Source organism: Phyllobates terribilis, unplaced genomic scaffold, assembly GCF_046119375.1.
Source record: "Phyllobates terribilis strain yellow unplaced genomic scaffold, ASM4611937v1 Scaffold_134__1_contigs__length_4944459, whole genome shotgun sequence".
NCBI classification, from domain to species: Eukaryota; Metazoa; Chordata; class Amphibia; order Anura; family Dendrobatidae; genus Phyllobates; species Phyllobates terribilis.
In genome coordinates, this window is record NW_027362894.1 from 1,586,182 (window position 1) to 1,607,382 (window position 21,201).

The window sequence follows — 21,201 nt, forward strand, 5'->3', positions numbered from 1 at the left end:
CACCTTCACCCCCTGCTGTTCCCACCCGCCTCAACACCGTTGGAAGGGAGGAGAACCAATTAAGGCGGGGGGTGGGGTGGAACGAGCAGCTGTCTACCCTTAGCAGGAGGGCTCCTGATTACATACCTCTCCTGCTGCTGCTGCTGCTGGCTGTCCAGCAGCAGACTGAAGGTGGCTGCTGCTGTGCACAGGTATATAAAGGCTCAGAGCCTATTATGACACGCGCAGCCAGCGTTCCATTGCCACATTCCATCTACTGCAGGCAGGATACCTGGCTGGCTGAATGTCGCTGAGAAGCTCACAGAGACCGCCATAAGCAACAGTTTAACAGAATGCCACAGACTAATCAACCAAACTTTTTGGGTTGGGTTCTCTTTTATAGTCTGCAGGCATTAAATGAAAGAAGTCAGTGTTCCAGCAGAAGGAGACAACGTTTCAGAAAAGGCATTGTAGCAAACCAAAAAAGAAATTTTAAGCGCAGCAGAGTAACCAGCGCACATACCTGTTAGCTCAGGTGAGTTTAAAAGGCTGCTGTTGATAACAAGGGCATTTGCTAAATAGATGGTGTGTGTGCAACAATATACTGAAAGGTCAATTATATTGTGCAGCTTATCTCACCACCTGTAGTTATTTAGGTGAAAGCTCCAAAATGCTTGCCTAATATGTCTGTTTATCCAAAAGGAAGTAAAAAGGGAGAGCTAGAAAGATAGCATTGCATCACATTACATGGCAATGCAATGCACAGTTGCTGAAGTTGAACCAAAATGAGCTTGTAATCTGGCTTCTGCAACTTTGAACATGAAAAATCCAATGAGGAGAAGAAAAGCAAAGCCAAAGAGTCCATCCCAAAATCCGACAAACAAGCAAAATGAACAAAAAACATTGAATTCAATTCTTTCTGATTTTAGAAACTGCATTAAAGAAGGGGTGCACCGGTCCTGGAGATACTGCAATACCAGGTCAATGCGTGGAGTGGACAGAGCAAGCTCTTTTTCCATCTCCCTGTTCTAAAAATCCATTTAATATATGGTCCCCAGATAGGGGACGTATCAGATATTAAACTGATAAGAACAGATACTACACTTGATCTTAGCGAAAAGGCCGAGAAGCGATAACCAGAATTGGTTTCAAACTACGGAGCCACCCAAGGATCCTGAAAAGTCCATTTGTGGAGATGAGCTCCTGGACTCCCGTTAAGAAGACATGTTGTCAACCTCTAGATCCCTTACATGCCTGCACTTTTCGGCTTGCTGCTGCTGCAATCCACGCGTTTTAGATCTGCATAACTCCACCTCTTTAAACACAGCACCTTCACCCCCTGCTGTTCCCACCCGCCTCAACACCGTTGGAAGGGAGGAGAACCAATTAAGGCGGGGGGTGGGGTGGAACGAGCAGCTGTCTACCCTTAGCAGGAGGGCTCCTGATTACATACCTCTCCTGCTGCTGCTGCTGCTGGCTGTCCAGCAGCAGACTGAAGGTGGCTGCTGCTGTGCACAGGTATATAAAGGCTCAGAGCCTATTATGACACGCGCAGCCAGCGTTCCATTGCCACATTCCATCTACTGCAGGCAGGATACCTGGCTGGCTGAATGTCGCTGAGAAGCTCACAGAGACCGCCATAAGCAACAGTTTAACAGAATGCCACAGACTAATCAACCAAACTTTTTGGGTTGGGTTCTCTTTTATAGTCTGCAGGCATTAAATGAAAGAAGTCAGTGTTCCAGCAGAAGGAGACAACGTTTCAGAAAAGGCATTGTAGCAAACCAAAAAAGAAATTTTAAGCGCAGCAGAGTAACCAGCGCACATACCTGTTAGCTCAGGTGAGTTTAAAAGGCTGCTGTTGATAACAAGGGCATTTGCTAAATAGATGGTGTGTGTGCAACAATATACTGAAAGGTCAATTATATTGTGCAGCTTATCTCACCACCTGTAGTTATTTAGGTGAAAGCTCCAAAATGCTTGCCTAATATGTCTGTTTATCCAAAAGGAAGTAAAAAGGGAGAGCTAGAAAGATAGCATTGCATCACATTACATGGCAATGCAATGCACAGTTGCTGAAGTTGAACCAAAATGAGCTTGTAATCTGGCTTCTGCAACTTTGAACATGAAAAATCCAATGAGGAGAAGAAAAGCAAAGCCAAAGAGTCCATCCCAAAATCCGACAAACAAGCAAAATGAACAAAAAACATTGAATTCAATTCTTTCTGATTTTAGAAACTGCATTAAAGAAGGGGTGCACCGGTCCTGGAGATACTGCAATACCAGGTCAATGCGTGGAGTGGACAGAGCAAGCTCTTTTTCCATCTCCCTGTTCTAAAAATCCATTTAATATATGGTCCCCAGATAGGGGACGTATCAGATATTAAACTGATAAGAACAGATACTACACTTGATCTTAGCCAAAAGGCCGAGAAGCGATAACCAGAATTGGTTTCAAACTACGGAGCCACCCAAGGATCCTGAAAAGTCCATTTGTGGAGATGAGCTCCTGGACTCCCGTTAAGAAGACATGTTGTCAACCTCTAGATCCCTTACATGCCTGCACTTTTCGGCTTGCTGCTGCTGCAATCCACGCGTTTTAGATCTGCATAACTCCACCTCTTTAAACACAGCACCTTCACCCCCTGCTGTTCCCACCCGCCTCAACACCGTTGGAAGGGAGGAGAACCAATTAAGGCGGGGGGTGGGGTGGAACGAGCAGCTGTCTACCCTTAGCAGGAGGGCTCCTGATTACATACCTCTCCTGCTGCTGCTGCTGCTGGCTGTCCAGCAGCAGACTGAAGGTGGCTGCTGCTGTGCACAGGTATATAAAGGCTCAGAGCCTATTATGACACGCGCAGCCAGCGTTCCATTGCCACATTCCATCTACTGCAGGCAGGATACCTGGCTGGCTGAATGTCGCTGAGAAGCTCACAGAGACCGCCATAAGCAACAGTTTAACAGAATGCCACAGACTAATCAACCAAACTTTTTGGGTTGGGTTCTCTTTTATAGTCTGCAGGCATTAAATGAAAGAAGTCAGTGTTCCAGCAGAAGGAGACAACGTTTCAGAAAAGGCATTGTAGCAAACCAAAAAAGAAATTTTAAGCGCAGCAGAGTAACCAGCGCACATACCTGTTAGCTCAGGTGAGTTTAAAAGGCTGCTGTTGATAACAAGGGCATTTGCTAAATAGATGGTGTGTGTGCAACAATATACTGAAAGGTCAATTATATTGTGCAGCTTATCTCACCACCTGTAGTTATTTAGGTGAAAGCTCCAAAATGCTTGCCTAATATGTCTGTTTATCCAAAAGGAAGTAAAAAGGGAGAGCTAGAAAGATAGTATTGCATCACATTACATGGCAATGCAATGCACAGTTGCTGAAGTTGAACCAAAATGAGCTTGTAATCTGGCTTCTGCAACTTTGAACATGAAAAATCCAATGAGGAGAAGAAAAGCAAAGCCAAAGAGTCCATCCCAAAATCCGACAAACAAGCAAAATGAACAAAAAACATTGAATTCAATTCTTTCTGATTTTAGAAACTGCATTAAAGAAGGGGTGCACCGGTCCTGGAGATACTGCAATACCAGGTCAATGCGTGGAGTGGACAGAGCAAGCTCTTTTTCCATCTCCCTGTTCTAAAAATCCATTTAATATATGGTCCCCAGATAGGGGACGTATCAGATATTAAACTGATAAGAACAGATACTACACTTGATCTTAGCCAAAAGGCCGAGAAGCGATAACCAGAATTGGTTTCAAACTACGGAGCCACCCAAGGATCCTGAAAAGTCCATTTGTGGAGATGAGCTCCTGGACTCCCGTTAAGAAGACATGTTGTCAACCTCTAGATCCCTTACATGCCTGCACTTTTCGGCTTGCTGCTGCTGCAATCCACGCGTTTTAGATCTGCATAACTCCACCTCTTTAAACACAGCACCTTCACCCCCTGCTGTTCCCACCCGCCTCAACACCGTTGGAAGGGAGGAGAACCAATTAAGGCGGGGGGTGGGGTGGAACGAGCAGCTGTCTACCCTTAGCAGGAGGGCTCCTGATTACATACCTCTCCTGCTGCTGCTGCTGCTGGCTGTCCAGCAGCAGACTGAAGGTGGCTGCTGCTGTGCACAGGTATATAAAGGCTCAGAGCCTATTATGACACGCGCAGCCAGCGTTCCATTGCCACATTCCATCTACTGCAGGCAGGATACCTGGCTGGCTGAATGTCGCTGAGAAGCTCACAGAGACCGCCATAAGCAACAGTTTAACAGAATGCCACAGACTAATCAACCAAACTTTTTGGGTTGGGTTCTCTTTTATAGTCTGCAGGCATTAAATGAAAGAAGTCAGTGTTCCAGCAGAAGGAGACAACGTTTCAGAAAAGGCATTGTAGCAAACCAAAAAAGAAATTTTAAGCGCAGCAGAGTAACCAGCGCACATACCTGTTAGCTCAGGTGAGTTTAAAAGGCTGCTGTTGATAACAAGGGCATTTGCTAAATAGATGGTGTGTGTGCAACAATATACTGAAAGGTCAATTATATTGTGCAGCTTATCTCACCACCTGTAGTTATTTAGGTGAAAGCTCCAAAATGCTTGCCTAATATGTCTGTTTATCCAAAAGGAAGTAAAAAGGGAGAGCTAGAAAGATAGCATTGCATCACATTACATGGCAATGCAATGCACAGTTGCTGAAGTTGAACCAAAATGAGCTTGTAATCTGGCTTCTGCAACTTTGAACATGAAAAATCCAATGAGGAGAAGAAAAGCAAAGCCAAAGAGTCCATCCCAAAATCCGACAAACAAGCAAAATGAACAAAAAACATTGAATTCAATTCTTTCTGATTTTAGAAACTGCATTAAAGAAGGGGTGCACCGGTCCTGGAGATACTGCAATACCAGGTCAATGCGTGGAGTGGACAGAGCAAGCTCTTTTTCCATCTCCCTGTTCTAAAAATCCATTTAATATATGGTCCCCAGATAGGGGACGTATCAGATATTAAACTGATAAGAACAGATACTACACTTGATCTTAGCCAAAAGGCCGAGAAGCGATAACCAGAATTGGTTTCAAACTACGGAGCCACCCAAGGATCCTGAAAAGTCCATTTGTGGAGATGAGCTCCTGGACTCCCGTTAAGAAGACATGTTGTCAACCTCTAGATCCCTTACATGCCTGCACTTTTCGGCTTGCTGCTGCTGCAATCCACGCATTTTAGATCTGCATAACTCCACCTCTTTAAACACAGCACCTTCACCCCCTGCTGTTCCCACCCGCCTCAACACCGTTGGAAGGGAGGAGAACCAATTAAGGCGGGGGGTGGGGTGGAACGAGCAGCTGTCTACCCTTAGCAGGAGGGCTCCTGATTACATACCTCTCCTGCTGCTGCTGCTGCTGGCTGTCCAGCAGCAGACTGAAGGTGGCTGCTGCTGTGCACAGGTATATAAAGGCTCAGAGCCTATTATGACACGCGCAGCCAGCGTTCCATTGCCACATTCCATCTACTGCAGGCAGGATACCTGGCTGGCTGAATGTCGCTGAGAAGCTCACAGAGACCGCCATAAGCAACAGTTTAACAGAATGCCACAGACTAATCAACCAAACTTTTTGGGTTGGGTTCTCTTTTATAGTCTGCAGGCATTAAATGAAAGAAGTCAGTGTTCCAGCAGAAGGAGACAACGTTTCAGAAAAGGCATTGTAGCAAACCAAAAAAGAAATTTTAAGCGCAGCAGAGTAACCAGCGCACATACCTGTTAGCTCAGGTGAGTTTAAAAGGCTGCTGTTGATAACAAGGGCATTTGCTAAATAGATGGTGTGTGTGCAACAATATACTGAAAGGTCAATTATATTGTGCAGCTTATCTCACCACCTGTAGTTATTTAGGTGAAAGCTCCAAAATGCTTGCCTAATATGTCTGTTTATCCAAAAGGAAGTAAAAAGGGAGAGCTAGAAAGATAGCATTGCATCACATTACATGGCAATGCAATGCACAGTTGCTGAAGTTGAACCAAAATGAGCTTGTAATCTGGCTTCTGCAACTTTGAACATGAAAAATCCAATGAGGAGAAGAAAAGCAAAGCCAAAGAGTCCATCCCAAAATCCGACAAACAAGCAAAATGAACAAAAAACATTGAATTCAATTCTTTCTGATTTTAGAAACTGCATTAAAGAAGGGGTGCACCGGTCCTGGAGATACTGCAATACCAGGTCAATGCGTGGAGTGGACAGAGCAAGCTCTTTTTCCATCTCCCTGTTCTAAAAATCCATTTAATATATGGTCCCCAGATAGGGGACGTATCAGATATTAAACTGATAAGAACAGATACTACACTTGATCTTAGCCAAAAGGCCGAGAAGCGATAACCAGAATTGGTTTCAAACTACGGAGCCACCCAAGGATCCTGAAAAGTCCATTTGTGGAGATGAGCTCCTGGACTCCCGTTAAGAAGACATGTTGTCAACCTCTAGATCCCTTACATGCCTGCACTTTTCGGCTTGCTGCTGCTGCAATCCACGCGTTTTAGATCTGCATAACTCCACCTCTTTAAACACAGCACCTTCACCCCCTGCTGTTCCCACCCGCCTCAACACCGTTGGGAGGAGAACCAATTAAGGCGGGGGGTGGGGTGGAACGAGCAGCTGTCTACCCTTAGCAGGAGGGCTCCTGATTACATACCTCTCCTGCTGCTGCTGCTGCTGGCTGTCCAGCAGCAGACTGAAGATGGCTGCTGCTGTGCACAGGTATATAAAGGCTCAGAGCCTATTATGACACGCGCAGCCAGCGTTCCATTGCCACATTCCATCTACTGCAGGCAGGATACCTGGCTGGCTGAATGTCGCTGAGAAGCTCACAGAGACCGCCATAAGCAACAGTTTAACAGAATGCCACAGACTAATCAACCAAACTTTTTGGGTTGGGTTCTCTTTTATAGTCTGCAGGCATTAAATGAAAGAAGTCAGTGTTCCAGCAGAAGGAGACAACGTTTCAGAAAAGGCATTGTAGCAAACCAAAAAAGAAATTTTAAGCGCAGCAGAGTAACCAGCGCACATACCTGTTAGCTCAGGTGAGTTTAAAAGGCTGCTGTTGATAACAAGGGCATTTGCTAAATAGATGGTGTGTGTGCAACAATATACTGAAAGGTCAATTATATTGTGCAGCTTATCTCACCACCTGTAGTTATTTAGGTGAAAGCTCCAAAATGCTTGCCTAATATGTCTGTTTATCCAAAAGGAAGTAAAAAGGGAGAGCTAGAAAGATAGCATTGCATCACATTACATGGCAATGCAATGCACAGTTGCTGAAGTTGAACCAAAATGAGCTTGTAATCTGGCTTCTGCAACTTTGAACATGAAAAATCCAATGAGGAGAAGAAAAGCAAAGCCAAAGAGTCCATCCCAAAATCCGACAAACAAGCAAAATGAACAAAAAACATTGAATTCAATTCTTTCTGATTTTAGAAACTGCATTACAGAAGGGGTGCACCGGTCCTGGAGATACTGCAATACCAGGTCAATGCGTGGAGTGGACAGAGCAAGCTCTTTTTCCATCTCCCTGTTCTAAAAATCCATTTAATATATGGTCCCCAGATAGGGGACGTATCAGATATTAAACTGATAAGAACAGATACAACACTTGATCTTAGCCAAAAGGCCGAGAAGCGATAACCAGAATTGGTTTCAAACTACGGAGCCACCCAAGGATCCTGAAAAGTCCATTTGTGGAGATGAGCTCCTGGACTCCCGTTAAGAAGACATGTTGTCAACCTCTAGATCCCTTACATGCCTGCACTTTTCGGCTTGCTGCTGCTGCAATCCACGCGTTTTAGATCTGCATAACTCCACCTCTTTAAACACAGCACCTTCACCCCCTGCTGTTCCCACCCGCCTCAACACCGTTGGAAGGGAGGAGAACCAATTAAGGTGGGGGGTGGGGTGGAACGAGCAGCTGTCTACCCTTAGCAGGAGGGCTCCTGATTACATACCTCTCCTGCTGCTGCTGGCTGTCCAGCAGCAGACTGAAGGTGGCTGCTGCTGTGCACAGGTATATAAAGGCTCAGAGCCTATTATGACACGCGCAGCCAGCGTTCCATTGCCACATTCCATCTACTGCAGGCAGGATACCTGGCTGGCTGAATGTCGCTGAGAAGCTCACAGAGACCGCCATAAGCAACAGTTTAACAGAATGCCACAGACTAATCAACCAAACTTTTTGGGTTGGGTTCTCTTTTATAGTCTGCAGGCATTAAATGAAAGAAGTCAGTGTTCCAGCAGAAGGAGACAACGTTTCAGAAAAGGCATTGTAGCAAACCAAAAAAGAAATTTTAAGCGCAGCAGAGTAACCAGCGCACATACCTGTTAGCTCAGGTGAGTTTAAAAGGCTGCTGTTGATAACAAGGGCATTTGCTAAATAGATGGTGTGTGTGCAACAATATACTGAAAGGTCAATTATATTGTGCAGCTTATCTCACCACCTGTAGTTATTTAGGTGAAAGCTCCAAAATGCTTGCCTAATATGTCTGTTTATCCAAAAGGAAGTAAAAAGGGAGAGCTAGAAAGATAGCATTGCATCACATTACATGGCAATGCAATGCACAGTTGCTGAAGTTGAACCAAAATGAGCTTGTAATCTGGCTTCTGCAACTTTGAACATGAAAAATCCAATGAGGAGAAGAAAAGCAAAGCCAAAGAGTCCATCCCAAAATCCGACAAACAAGCAAAATGAACAAAAAACATTGAATTCAATTCTTTCTGATTTTAGAAACTGCATTAAAGAAGGGGTGCACCGGTCCTGGAGATACTGCAATACCAGGTCAATGCGTGGAGTGGACAGAGCAAGCTCTTTTTCCATCTCCCTGTTCTAAAAATCCATTTAATATATGGTCCCCAGAGAGGGGACGTATCAGATATTAAACTGATAAGAACAGATACTACACTTGATCTTAGCCAAAAGGCCGAGAAGCGATAACCAGAATTGGTTTCAAACTACGGAGCCACCCAAGGATCCTGAAAAGTCCATTTGTGGAGATGAGCTCCTGGACTCCCGTTAAGAAGACATGTTGTCAACCTCTAGATCCCTTACATGCCTGCACTTTTCGGCTTGCTGCTGCTGCAATCCACGCGTTTTAGATCTGCATAACTCCACCTCTTTAAACACAGCACCTTCACCCCCTGCTGTTCCCACCCGCCTCAACACCGTTGGAAGGGAGGAGAACCAATTAAGGCGGGGGGTGGGGTGGAACGAGCAGCTGTCTACCCTTAGCAGGAGGGCTCCTGATTACATACCTCTCCTGCTGCTGCTGCTGCTGGCTGTCCAGCAGCAGACTGAAGGTGGCTGCTGCTGTGCACAGGTATATAAAGGCTCAGAGCCTATTATGACACGCGCAGCCAGCGTTCCATTGCCACATTCCATCTACTGCAGGCAGGATACCTGGCTGGCTGAATGTCGCTGAGAAGCTCACAGAGACCGCCATAAGCAACAGTTTAACAGAATGCCACAGACTAATCAACCAAACTTTTTGGGTTGGGTTCTCTTTTATAGTCTGCAGGCATTAAATGAAAGAAGTCAGTGTTCCAGCAGAAGGAGACAACGTTTCAGAAAAGGCATTGTAGCAAACCAAAAAAGATATTTTAAGCGCAGCAGAGTAACCAGCGCACATACCTGTTAGCTCAGGTGAGTTTAAAAGGCTGCTGTTGATAACAAGGGCATTTGCTAAATAGATGGTGTGTGTGCAACAATATACTGAAAGGTCAATTATATTGTGCAGCTTATCTCACCACCTGTAGTTATTTAGGTGAAAGCTCCAAAATGCTTGCCTAATATGTCTGTTTATCCAAAAGGAAGTAAAAAGGGAGAGCTAGAAAGATAGCATTGCATCACATTACATGGCAATGCAATGCACAGTTGCTGAAGTTGAACCAAAATGAGCTTGTAATCTGGCTTCTGCAACTTTGAACATGAAAAATCCAATGAGGAGAAGAAAAGCAAAGCCAAAGAGTCCATCCCAAAATCCGACAAACAAGCAAAATGAACAAAAAACATTGAATTCAATTCTTTCTGATTTTAGAAACTGCATTAAAGAAGGGGTGCACCGGTCCTGGAGATACTGCAATACCAGGTCAATGCGTGGAGTGGACAGAGCAAGCTCTTTTTCCATCTCCCTGTTCTAAAAATCCATTTAATATATGGTCCCCAGATAGGGGACGTATCAGATATTAAACTGATAAGAACAGATACTACACTTGATCTTAGCCAAAAGGCCGAGAAGCGATAACCAGAATTGGTTTCAAACTACGGAGCCACCCAAGGATCCTGAAAAGTCCATTTGTGGAGATGAGCTCCTGGACTCCCGTTAAGAAGACATGTTGTCAACCTCTAGATCCCTTACATGCCTGCACTTTTCGGCTTGCTGCTGCTGCAATCCACGCGTTTTAGATCTGCATAACTCCACCTCTTTAAACACAGCACCTTCACCCCCTGCTGTTCCCACCCGCCTCAACACCGTTGGAAGGGAGGAGAACCAATTAAGGCGGGGGGTGGGGTGGAACGAGCAGCTGTCTACCCTTAGCAGGAGGGCTCCTGATTACATACCTCTCCTGCTGCTGCTGCTGCTGGCTGTCCAGCAGCAGACTGAAGGTGGCTGCTGCTGTGCACAGGTATATAAAGGCTCAGAGCCTATTATGACACGCGCAGCCAGCGTTCCATTGCCACATTCCATCTACTGCAGGCAGGATACCTGGTTGGCTGAATGTCGCTGAGAAGCTCACAGAGACCGCCATAAGCAACAGTTTAACAGAATGCCACAGACTAATCAACCAAACTTTTTGGGTTGGGTTCTCTTTTATAGTCTGCAGGCATTAAATGAAAGAAGTCAGTGTTCCAGCAGAAGGAGACAACGTTTCAGAAAAGGCATTGTAGCAAACCAAAAAAGAAATTTTAAGCGCAGCAGAGTAACCAGCGCACATACCTGTTAGCTCAGGTGAGTTTAAAAGGCTGCTGTTGATAACAAGGGCATTTGCTAAATAGATGGTGTGTGTGCAACAATATACTGAAAGGTCAATTATATTGTGCAGCTTATCTCACCACCTGTAGTTATTTAGGTGAAAGCTCCAAAATGCTTGCCTAATATGTCTGTTTATCCAAAAGGAAGTAAAAAGGGAGAGCTAGAAAGATAGCATTGCATCACATTACATGGCAATGCAATGCACAGTTGCTGAAGTTGAACCAAAATGAGCTTGTAATCTGGCTTCTGCAACTTTGAACATGAAAAATCCAATGAGGAGAAGAAAAGCAAAGCCAAAGAGTCCATCCCAAAATCCGACAAACAAGCAAAATGAACAAAAAACATTGAATTCAATTCTTTCTGATTTTAGAAACTGCATTACAGAAGGGGTGCACCGGTCCTGGAGATACTGCAATACCAGGTCAATGCGTGGAGTGGACAGAGCAAGCTCTTTTTCCATCTCCCTGTTCTAAAAATCCATTTAATATATGGTCCCCAGATAGGGGACGTATCAGATATTAAACTGATAAGAACAGATTTTTTTTGATTGAATATATCTTTTATTAGCACAAAAAATAAGTTAACAGACAGTGTACAGTGCCGCAGCCCAGTACACACAGAATTCTACATCATATTTACATAGCATGAGGATACGACGCACTAACTAGACACATCACACCCCTATGCTACACAAAACACTTAATCTGAAAGAAAAAGCATGTCAATCAATACAGTACGACGAACCGTGATAAGGGATGGGGATTGGGAAAAAGGGGATGGGGAGGGGAAAATCACAGGCCCGAAGCTTTATTGAAAGACAAGACACATAAGGGGAGAGGGGGAGGAGGGGTTTAGTCCTCGTCCTCGTCCTCCGGACCGTCCATGATGGAATAGTCTCTGAGCAGGCTGTGGATCAGCCTGCGGCAGTCCTGGATGGACATCCTCTCCCTCCTCAAGATGAGCCGGTTCCTGGCGACCCAAACGGCATCCTTGAAGCAGTTCATAAGGCGCCAAGCCTCCTGGATGGCTCCGACGGTATGAACCCCAGGGAAGAGTCCGTAAAGCACAGAATGGTGCGATAGGCTCGCCCTGGGGACAGAGTTCCTCAGGTCGTCCTCAAGTGCAGTCAATAGGCGCTGTGCAAATCCGCAGTCCCAAAAAGTGTGCAAAGATGTTTCCTCCACGAAGGGGCACCTTGGGCAGTACCGGGTCTTGCACAGGTTCCGGGCATGCATGAATGACCGGACGGGCAGTCTGCCCTGAATCGCCATCCACGACAAGTCCTTGTGCCCGTTGGTCAGCCTGTCAGACGACACATTTGTCCACACAGTCTCCAGCGTGTCTTGGTGAAGTCCTATGATGTTCTCCACGTCATCCTTGGCTCTGATTAGCTTGTGGATAGTTTTGGGCTTCCACAAGTCGGGCTTGAGTCCCTCCAGTTGATGCTCCCCCACAAATCGTACGACGTCTCCGTAGAACCATGGCGTCGTCCAGTTGTAGGGGAAGGAGCTGTCCCACTTGTCCCAGCCGAGTCGCCTCCAAAGAGGAAGCAGGAAGAAGCGAGACATGGACCTGCCCGCGGAGCCATTCTTGACTTGCAAAGTCCGGCGGACACAATCACACACAAAAGAGGATCGCAGGAGGGTGGGGATATCTGGAACGCCCTTCCCACCCTTGCGAGGCTCCTTGTACATGACGGCCCGCCTGACTCTGTCCATCTTGGATCCCCAGACAAAGTGAAACACTGTCCTGGTAATGGCCCTGCACACAGTGACGTGTGGGGGCCAGGCCTGCGCCGTGTACTGCAAGACGGGCAGGACCTCATTACGCAGGACGAGTGCCTTACCCTCACAAGTGAGGTGTCTGAGGCTCCAGAGTCCGATCCGTTGCTTCACCTTGGCCAAGCGTTCTTGCCAGGACTTGAGGGCCGCTCCTTCCTTCCCGAACCAGACTCCCAGCACCTTGAGGAAATCCGGTTGAATGTTGAAGGGGAAGGGGGCGGAGGAGGCCGGCTGCCAAACCCCGAAGAGCATGGCTTCCGACTTCCTGCAGTTGACTTTGGCCCCTGAAGCCCGGCCGAACCTCTCACACGTCTGGACGAGGGCGTCGACTGAACCACGATCAGCGCAGAAGACGGTGACGTCGTCCATGTAGAGCGAGCACTTGACCTCGTGTCGTCCCGGACCCGGTGCGGTGATCCCTCTGATCTCTCCATTCTGCCGGATAGCCTCTGCGAAGAGTTCTATAACACAAACAAAAAGAAGAGGTGATAGAGGGCAGCCTTGTCTGACCCCAGAGAGGACAGGGAAGGGGTCAGTCTTCCAGCCGTTCACCAACACCGAGCTGTGGATATCAAAATACATCAGACGGACATACGAACAAAACATGTTACCCAAACCTAACCGGTGCAGAGCTCGGCCCATGAACTCGTGGGAAACCCGGTCGAAGGCCTTCTCCTGATCCAAGGAGACCAGGGCCGCGTGTGCGCGGCGGACCTTGATGTACTCGACCGTGTCCCGCACGAGAGCGAGGCTGTCTGCGATGCGACGTCCAGGGATGCCGCAGGTCTGGTCCGGGTGGATGATCCGTCCGATGACCGTCTTAAGTCGTGTCGCCATCGTCTTGGCCAGGATCTTGTAGTCCACGTTGAGCAGAGTGATGGGACGCCAATTCCTCAGGTCGCACCTCTCTCCCTTCCGCTTGTACAGGATCGTGACCATTCCTTCCCTCAAAGATGGAGGCATTCTACCCTCCACCACCATCTCCTCGTACAGGTCCAACAGGTCCGGACAGATGAGGTCTCCCAGCGCTACATAGAGCTCCGCTGGAAGACCATCACTGCCCGGGGTCCTGCCGGTCCTAAAGGATTTAGCGGCAGAGAGCAATTCGCCCACCATCAGAGGTTTGTCCAAGGCTGCCGTGCCTGCAGGATCAAGATGGTTAGTGATACCTGACAGGAACTTATCAGCAGCGTCGGGGTCGGTAGTCTTGTGGGAGTAGAGTTCGCTGTAGAAGTCGCTGACGACCCTCATCACGTCCTCCTTCCCACGTCGCATGTTTCCGCTCTCGTCTCGCAGCTCGTTCAGGGGCGTGTGACCGGCATGAAGTTTCCTGAAAAAGAATGAGTTACATTTCTCACCCTTCTCCAGATTCTCCACTTTGGAACGGAAGATGATTCGCTTGGACTCCTCCTCAAAGTGCCTTTTCAGGCTCTTCTTGGTCTCCTCCAGCTCCTCCCTCACGTCCCAGCCGCAGTGAAGAAGGTCCTGCAGCGACCGCAGCTCGCGCTGCAGCCCTCTGAAGTCCCTCCTCTTCTCACACGCCTGTTGTCGACCCTTGGCCTGAAAGAAACAGCGAAACTCAAGTTTAACATATTCCCACCAATCAGAGACTGTTTGGAAGCTACCCTTGTAGGACTGCCACATTGCGTAGGCTGCTCTCAGCTCCTCCACGACTTCATCCTGAGCCAGCAGAGCACAATTCAGCTTCCAGGAGCCGGGGCCGGACGGAAAACCGTCGCCGAGGACACCTTGTAAGTGAATGGCTCTGTGGTCGGAGAAGAAGCAGGAGACCATCGAGTGCCTACTCTGCCTGACTGCCCGAGAGGTGAACACAAAGTCAATCCTGGAGTGGAGTGAGCCATCGGGTCGGCTCCACGAATAGTTCGTGGAGCAACTCCCCATGGAGCCCACCACGTCCTGAAGAGAGGCCTCGGTTACCATCTCGATGAGCAGCTTGGACGTGATGTCCAACTTGGCAGATGTGCCAGAACTACGACCGTCCTCCTCGATGGGGCAGTTGAAATCCCCGGCCATCACTAAGGTCCTGGTGGTGGCAAGCTGAAGCCGCAGGGTCTGGAAAAGCTCCAAACGCTCATTCTTCAGTGGGGACGCATACACGTTGATGAACCTGACAGGTTCTCCTGCCCAGTTGCCATCTACAACAAGAGCCCTGCCGCAGATGAGCTCCTGGACGGACTCAAGCGTGAATGCGCCCCACCTGATCAGAATTGCGACCCCCGCAGACTTGCAGTCACCCCCACCGGACCAGTAGGATGGACCGTGGGACCACTCCCTGGCCAGATGTTTGAAGGACCTAGAGGAGGGAAGGGAACATTCCTGCAACATATAAACATCACACAACTGGGAAGTAAGGAAGGCATAAATACTACACTTGATCTTAGCCAAAAGGCCGAGAAGCGATAACCAGAATTGGTTTCAAACTACGGAGCCACCTAAGGATCCTGAAAAGTCCATTTGTGGAGATGAGCTCCTGGACTCCCGTTAAGAAGACATGTTGTCAACCTCTAGATCCCTTACATGCCTGCACTTTTCGGCTTGCTGCTGCTGCAATCCACGCGTTTTAGATCTGCATAACTCCACCTCTTTAAACACAGCACCTTCACCCCCTGCTGTTCCCACCCGCCTCAACACCGTTGGAAGGGAGGAGAACCAATTAAGGCGGGGGGTGGGGTGGAACGAGCAGCTGTCTACCCTTAGCAGGAGGGCTCCTGATTACATACCTCTCCTGCTGCTGCTGCTGCTGGCTGTCCAGCAGCAGACTGAAGGTGGCTGCTGCTGTGCACAGGTATATAAAGGCTCAGAGCCTATTATGACACGCGCAGCCAGCGTTCCATTGCCACATTCCATCTACTGCAGGCAGGATACCTGGCTGGCTGAATGTCGCTGAGAAGCTCACAGAGACCGCCATAAGCAACAGTTTAACAGAATGCCACAGACTAATCAACCAAACTTTTTGGGTTGGGTTCTCTTTTATAGTCTGCAGGCATTAAATGAAAGAAGTCAGTGTTCCAGCAGAAGGAGACAACGTTTCAGAAAAGGCATTGTAGCAAACCAAAAAAGAAATTTTAAGCGCAGCAGAGTAACCAGCGCACATACCTGTTAGCTCAGGTGAGTTTAAAAGGCTGCTGTTGATAACAAGGGCATTTGCTAAATAGATGGTGTGTGTGCAACAATATACTGAAAGGTCAATTATATTGTGCAGCTTATCTCACCACCTGTAGTTATTTAGGTGAAAGCTCCAAAATGCTTGCCTAATATGTCTGTTTATCCAAAAGGAAGTAAAAAGGGAGAGCTAGAAAGATAGCATTGCATCACATTACATGGCAATGCAATGCACAGTTGCTGAAGTTGAACCAAAATGAGCTTGTAATCTGGCTTCTGCAACTTTGAACATGAAAAATCCAATGAGGAGAAGAAAAGCAAAGCCAAAGAGTCCATCCCAAAATCCGACAAACAAGCAAAATGAACAAAAAACATTGAATTCAATTCTTTCTGATTTTAGAAACTGCATTAAAGAAGGGGTGCACCGGTCCTGGAGATACTGCAATACCAGGTCAATGCGTGGAGTGGACAGAGCAAGCTCTTTTTCCATCTCCCTGTTCTAAAAATCCATTTAATATATGGTCCCCAGATAGGGGACGTATCAGATATTAAACTGATAAGAACAGATACTACACTTGATCTTAGCCAAAAGGCCGAGAAGCGATAACCAGAATTGGTTTCAAACTACGGAGCCACCCAAGGATCCTGAAAAGTCCATTTGTGGAGATGAGCTCCTGGACTCCCGTTAAGAAGACATGTTGTCAACCTCTAGATCCCTTACATGCCTGCACTTTTCGGCTTGCTGCTGCTGCAATCCACGCGTTTTAGATCTGCATAACTCCACCTCTTTAAACACAGCACCTTCACCCCCTGCTGTTCCCACCCGCCTCAACACCGTTGGAAGGGAGGAGAACCAATTAAGGCGGGGGGTGGGGTGGAACGAGCAGCTGTCTACCCTTAGCAGGAGGGCTCCTGATTACATACCTCTCCTGCTGCTGCTGCTGCTGGCTGTCCAGCAGCAGACTGAAGGTGGCTGCTGCTGTGCACAGGTATATAAAGGCTCAGAGCCTATTATGACACGCGCAGCCAGCGTTCCATTGCCACATTCCATCTACTGCAGGCAGGATACCTGGCTGGCTGAATGTCGCTGAGAAGCTCACAGAGACCGCCATAAGCAACAGTTTAACAGAATGCCACAGACTAATCAACCAAACTTTTTGGGTTGGGTTCTCTTTTATAGTCTGCAGGCATTAAATGAAAGAAGTCAGTGTTCCAGCAGGAGACAACGTTTCAGAAAAGGCATTGTAGCAAACCAAAAAAGAAATTTTAAGCGCAGCAGAGTAACCAGCGCACATACCTGTTAGCTCAGGTGAGTTTAAAAGGCTGCTGTTGATAACAAGGGCATTTGCTAAATAGATGGTGTGTGTGCAACAATATACTGAAAGGTCAATTATATTGTGCAGCTTATCTCACCACCTGTAGTTATTTAGGTGAAAGCTCCAAAATGCTTGCCTAATATGTCTGTTTATCCAAAAGGAAGTAAAAAGGAGAGATAGAAAGATAGCATTGCATCACATTACATGGCAATGCAATGCACAGTTGCTGAAGTTGAACCAAAATGAGCTTGTAATCTGGCTTCTGCAACTTTGAACATGAAAAATCCAATGAGGAGAAGAAAAGCAAAGCCAAAGAGTCCATCCCAAAATCCGACAAACAAGCAAAATGAACAAAAAACATTGAATTCAATTCTTTCTGATTTTAGAAACTGCATTAAAGAAGGGGTGCACCGGTCCTGGAGATACTGCAATACCAGGTCAATGCGTGGAGTGGACAGAGCAAGCTCTTTTTCCATCTCCCTGTTCTAAAAATCCATTTAATATATGGTCCCCAGATAGGGGACGTATCAGATATTAAACTGATAAGAACAGATACTACACTTGATCTTAGCCAAAAGGATGAGAAGCGATAACCAGAATTGGTTTCAAACTACGGAGCCACCCAAGGATCCTGAAAAGTCCATTTGTGGAGATGAGCTCCTGGACTCCCGTTAAGAAGACATGTTGTCAACCTCTAGATCCCTTACATGCCTGCACTTTTCGGCTTGCTGCTGCTGCAATCCACGCGTTTTAGATCTGCATAACTCCACCTCTTTAAACACAGCACCTTCACCCCCTGCTGTTCCCACCCGCCTCAACACCGTTGGAAGGGAGGAGAACCAATTAAGGCGGGGGGTGGGGTGGAACGAGCAGCTGTCTACCCTTAGCAGGAGGGCTCCTGATTACATACCTCTCCTGCTGCTGCTGCTGCTGGCTGTCCAGCAGCAGACTGAAGGTGGCTGCTGCTGTGCACAGGTATATAAAGGCTCAGAGCCTATTATGACACGCGCAGCCAGCGTTCCATTGCCACATTCCATCTACTGCAGGCAGGATACCTGGCTGGCTGAATGTCGCTGAGAAGCTCACAGAGACCGCCATAAGCAACAGTTTAACAGAATGCCACAGACTAATCAACCAAACTTTTTGGGTTGGGTTCTCTTTTATAGTCTGCAGGCATTAAATGAAAGAAGTCAGTGTTCCAGCAGAAGGAGACAACGTTTCAGAAAAGGCATTGTAGCAAACCAAAAAAGAAATTTTAAGCGCAGCAGAGTAACCAGCGCACATACCTGTTAGCTCAGGTGAGTTTAAAAGGCTGCTGTTGATAACAAGGGCATTTGCTAAATAGATGGTGTGTGTGCAACAATATACTGAAAGGTCAATTATATTGTGCAGCTTATCTCACCACCTGTAGTTATTTAGGTGAAAGCTCCAAAATGCTTGCCTAATATGTCTGTTTATCCAAAAGGAAGTAAAAAGGGAGAGCTAGAAAGATAGCATTGCATCACATTACATGGCAATGCAATGCACAGTTGCTGAAGTTGAACCAAAATGAGCTTGTAATCTGGCTTCTGCAACTTTGAACATGAAAAATCCAATGAGGAGAAGAAAAGCAAAGCCAAAGAGTCCATCCCAAAATCCGACAAACAAGCAAAATGAACAAAAAACATTGAATTCAATTCTTTCTGATTTTAGAAACTGCATTAAAGAAGGGGTGCACCGGTCCTGGAGATACTACAATACCAGGTCAATGCGTGGAGTGGACAGAGCAAGCTCTTTTTCCATCTCCCTGTTCTAAAAATCCATTTAATATATGGTCCCCAGATAGGGGACGTATCAGATATTAAACTGATAAGAACAGATACTACACTTGATCTTAGCCAAAAGGCCGAGAAGCGATAACCAGAATTGGTTTCAAACTACGGAGCCACCCAAGGATCCTGAAAAGTCCATTTGTGGAGATGAGCTCCTGGACTCCCGTTAAGAAGACATGTTGTCAACCTCTAGATCCCTTACATGCCTGCACTTTTCGGCTTGCTGCTGCTGCAATCCACGCGTTTTAGATCTGCATAACTCCACCTCTTTAAACACAGCACCTTCACCCCCTGCTGTTCCCACCCGCCTCAACACCGTTGGAAGGGAGGAGAACCAATTAAGGCGGGGGGTGGGGTGGAACGAGCAGCTGTCTACCCTTAGCAGGAGGGCTCCTGATTACATACCTCTCCTGCTGCTGCTGCTGGCTGTCCAGCAGCAGACTGAAGGTGGCTGCTGCTGTGCACAGGTATATAAAGGCTCAGAGCCTATTATGACACGCGCAGCCAGCGTTCCATTGCCACATTCCATCTACTGCAGGCAGGATACCTGGCTGGCTGAATGTCGCTGAGAAGCTCACAGAGACCGCCATAAGCAACAGTTTAACAGAATGCCACAGACTAATCAACCAAACTTTTTGGGTTGGGTTCTCTTTTATAGTCTGCAGGCATTAAATGAAAGAAGTCAGTGTTCCAGCAGAAGGAGACAACGTTTCAGAAAAGGCATTGTAGCAAACCAAAAAAGAAATTTTAAGCGCAGCAGAGTAACCAGCGCACATACCTGTTAGCTCAGGTGAGTTTAAAAGGCTGCTGTTGATAACAAGGGCATTTGCTAAATAGATGGTGTGTGTGCAACAATATACTGAAAGGTCAATTATATTGTGCAGCTTATCTCACCACCTGTAGTTATTTAGGTGAAAGCTCCAAAATGCTTGCCTAATATGTCTGTTTATCCAAAAGGAAGTAAAAAGGGAGAGCTAAAGAGATAGCATTGCATCACATTACATGGCAATGCAATGCACAGTTGCTGAAGTTGAACCAAAATGAGCTTGTAATCTGGCTTCTGCAACTTTGAACATGAAAAATCCAATGAGGAGAAGAAAAGCAAAGCCAAAGAGTCCATCCCAAAATCCGACAAACAAGCAAAATGAACAAAAAACATTGAATTCAATTCTTTCTGATTTTAGAAACTGCATTAAAGAAGGGGTGCACCGGTCCTGGAGATACTGCAATACCAGGTCAATGCGTGGAGTGGACAGAGCAAGCTCTTTTTCCATCTCCCTGTTCTAAAAATCCATTTAATATATGGTCCCCAGATAGGGGACGTATCAGATATTAAACTGATAAGAACAGATACTACACTTGATCTTAGCCAAAAGGCCGAGAAGCGATAACCAGAATTGGTTTCAAACTACGGAGCCACCCAAGGATCCTGAAAAGTCCATTTGTGGAGATGAGCTCCTGGACTCCCGTTAAGAAGACATGTTGTCAACCTCTAGATCCCTTACATGCCTGCACTTTTCGGCTTGCTGCTGCTGCAATCCACGCGTTTTAGATCTGCATAACTCCACCTCTTTAAACACAGCACCTTCACCCCCTGCTGTTCCCACCCGCCTCAACACCGTTGGAAGGGAGGAGAACCAATTAAGGCGGGGGGTGGGGTGGAACGAGCAGCTGTCTACCCTTAGCAGGAGGGCTCCTGATTACATACCTCTCCTGCTGCTGCTGCTGCTGGCTGTCCAGCAGCAGACTGAAGGTGGCTGCTGCTGTGCACAGGTATATAAAGGCTCAGAGCCTATTATGACACGCGCAGCCAGCGTTCCATTGCCACATTCCATCTACTGCAGGCAGGATACCTGGCTGGCTGAATGTCGCTGAGAAGCTCACAGAGACCGCCATAAGCAACAGTTTAACAGAATGCCACAGACTAATCAACCAAACTTTTTGGGTTGGGTTCTCTTTTATAGTCTGCAGGCATTAAATGAAAGAAGTCAGTGTTCCAGCAGAAGGAGACAACGTTTCAGAAAAGGCATTGTAGCAAACCAAAAAAGAAATTTTAAGCGCAGCAGAGTAACCAGCGCACATACCTGTTAGCTCAGGTGAGTTTAAAAGGCTGCTGTTGATAACAAGGGCATTTGCTAAATAGATGGTGTGTGTGCAACAATATACTGAAAGGTCAATTATATTGTGCAGCTTA

At 46.8% G+C, this 21,201-nt stretch overlaps 13 non-coding genes and 1 pseudogene across 13 annotated transcripts; all 14 read right to left on the reverse strand.

Annotated features, from left to right (window-relative positions):
- Positions 1–922: 922 nt before the first annotated feature.
- On the reverse strand, positions 923–1,113 carry LOC141204200 (U2 spliceosomal RNA). The gene has a single exon (XR_012275169.1). It is a non-coding gene; the product is annotated as a U2 spliceosomal RNA (small nuclear RNA).
- Positions 1,114–2,228: 1,115 nt separating this feature from the next.
- LOC141204630 (U2 spliceosomal RNA) lies at positions 2,229–2,419 on the reverse strand. Its single transcript, XR_012275488.1, has one exon. It is a non-coding gene; the product is annotated as a U2 spliceosomal RNA (small nuclear RNA).
- Positions 2,420–3,534: 1,115 nt separating this feature from the next.
- Positions 3,535–3,725, reverse strand: LOC141204631 (U2 spliceosomal RNA). The gene has a single exon (XR_012275489.1). It is a non-coding gene; the product is annotated as a U2 spliceosomal RNA (small nuclear RNA).
- Positions 3,726–4,840: 1,115 nt separating this feature from the next.
- Positions 4,841–5,031, reverse strand: LOC141204632 (U2 spliceosomal RNA). The gene has a single exon (XR_012275490.1). It is a non-coding gene; the product is annotated as a U2 spliceosomal RNA (small nuclear RNA).
- A 1,115-nt stretch (positions 5,032–6,146) lies between these two features.
- Positions 6,147–6,337, reverse strand: LOC141204633 (U2 spliceosomal RNA). Its single transcript, XR_012275491.1, has one exon. It is a non-coding gene; the product is annotated as a U2 spliceosomal RNA (small nuclear RNA).
- Positions 6,338–7,448: 1,111 nt separating this feature from the next.
- LOC141204155 (U2 spliceosomal RNA) lies at positions 7,449–7,639 on the reverse strand. The gene has a single exon (XR_012275127.1). It is a non-coding gene; the product is annotated as a U2 spliceosomal RNA (small nuclear RNA).
- Positions 7,640–8,748: 1,109 nt separating this feature from the next.
- On the reverse strand, positions 8,749–8,939 carry LOC141204112 (U2 spliceosomal RNA). The gene has a single exon (XR_012275084.1). It is a non-coding gene; the product is annotated as a U2 spliceosomal RNA (small nuclear RNA).
- A 1,115-nt stretch (positions 8,940–10,054) lies between these two features.
- Positions 10,055–10,245, reverse strand: LOC141204634 (U2 spliceosomal RNA). The gene has a single exon (XR_012275492.1). It is a non-coding gene; the product is annotated as a U2 spliceosomal RNA (small nuclear RNA).
- A 1,115-nt stretch (positions 10,246–11,360) lies between these two features.
- Positions 11,361–11,555, reverse strand: LOC141204257 (U2 spliceosomal RNA). Its single transcript, XR_012275224.1, has one exon. It is a non-coding gene; the product is annotated as a U2 spliceosomal RNA (small nuclear RNA).
- A 3,447-nt stretch (positions 11,556–15,002) lies between these two features.
- On the reverse strand, positions 15,003–15,179 carry LOC141204466 (U2 spliceosomal RNA; annotated as a pseudogene).
- A 1,115-nt stretch (positions 15,180–16,294) lies between these two features.
- Positions 16,295–16,485, reverse strand: LOC141204635 (U2 spliceosomal RNA). The gene has a single exon (XR_012275493.1). It is a non-coding gene; the product is annotated as a U2 spliceosomal RNA (small nuclear RNA).
- A 1,111-nt stretch (positions 16,486–17,596) lies between these two features.
- On the reverse strand, positions 17,597–17,787 carry LOC141204212 (U2 spliceosomal RNA). Its single transcript, XR_012275180.1, has one exon. It is a non-coding gene; the product is annotated as a U2 spliceosomal RNA (small nuclear RNA).
- Positions 17,788–18,902: 1,115 nt separating this feature from the next.
- LOC141204109 (U2 spliceosomal RNA) lies at positions 18,903–19,093 on the reverse strand. Its single transcript, XR_012275082.1, has one exon. It is a non-coding gene; the product is annotated as a U2 spliceosomal RNA (small nuclear RNA).
- Positions 19,094–20,205: 1,112 nt separating this feature from the next.
- LOC141204636 (U2 spliceosomal RNA) lies at positions 20,206–20,396 on the reverse strand. The gene has a single exon (XR_012275494.1). It is a non-coding gene; the product is annotated as a U2 spliceosomal RNA (small nuclear RNA).
- Positions 20,397–21,201: the final 805 nt, after the last annotated feature.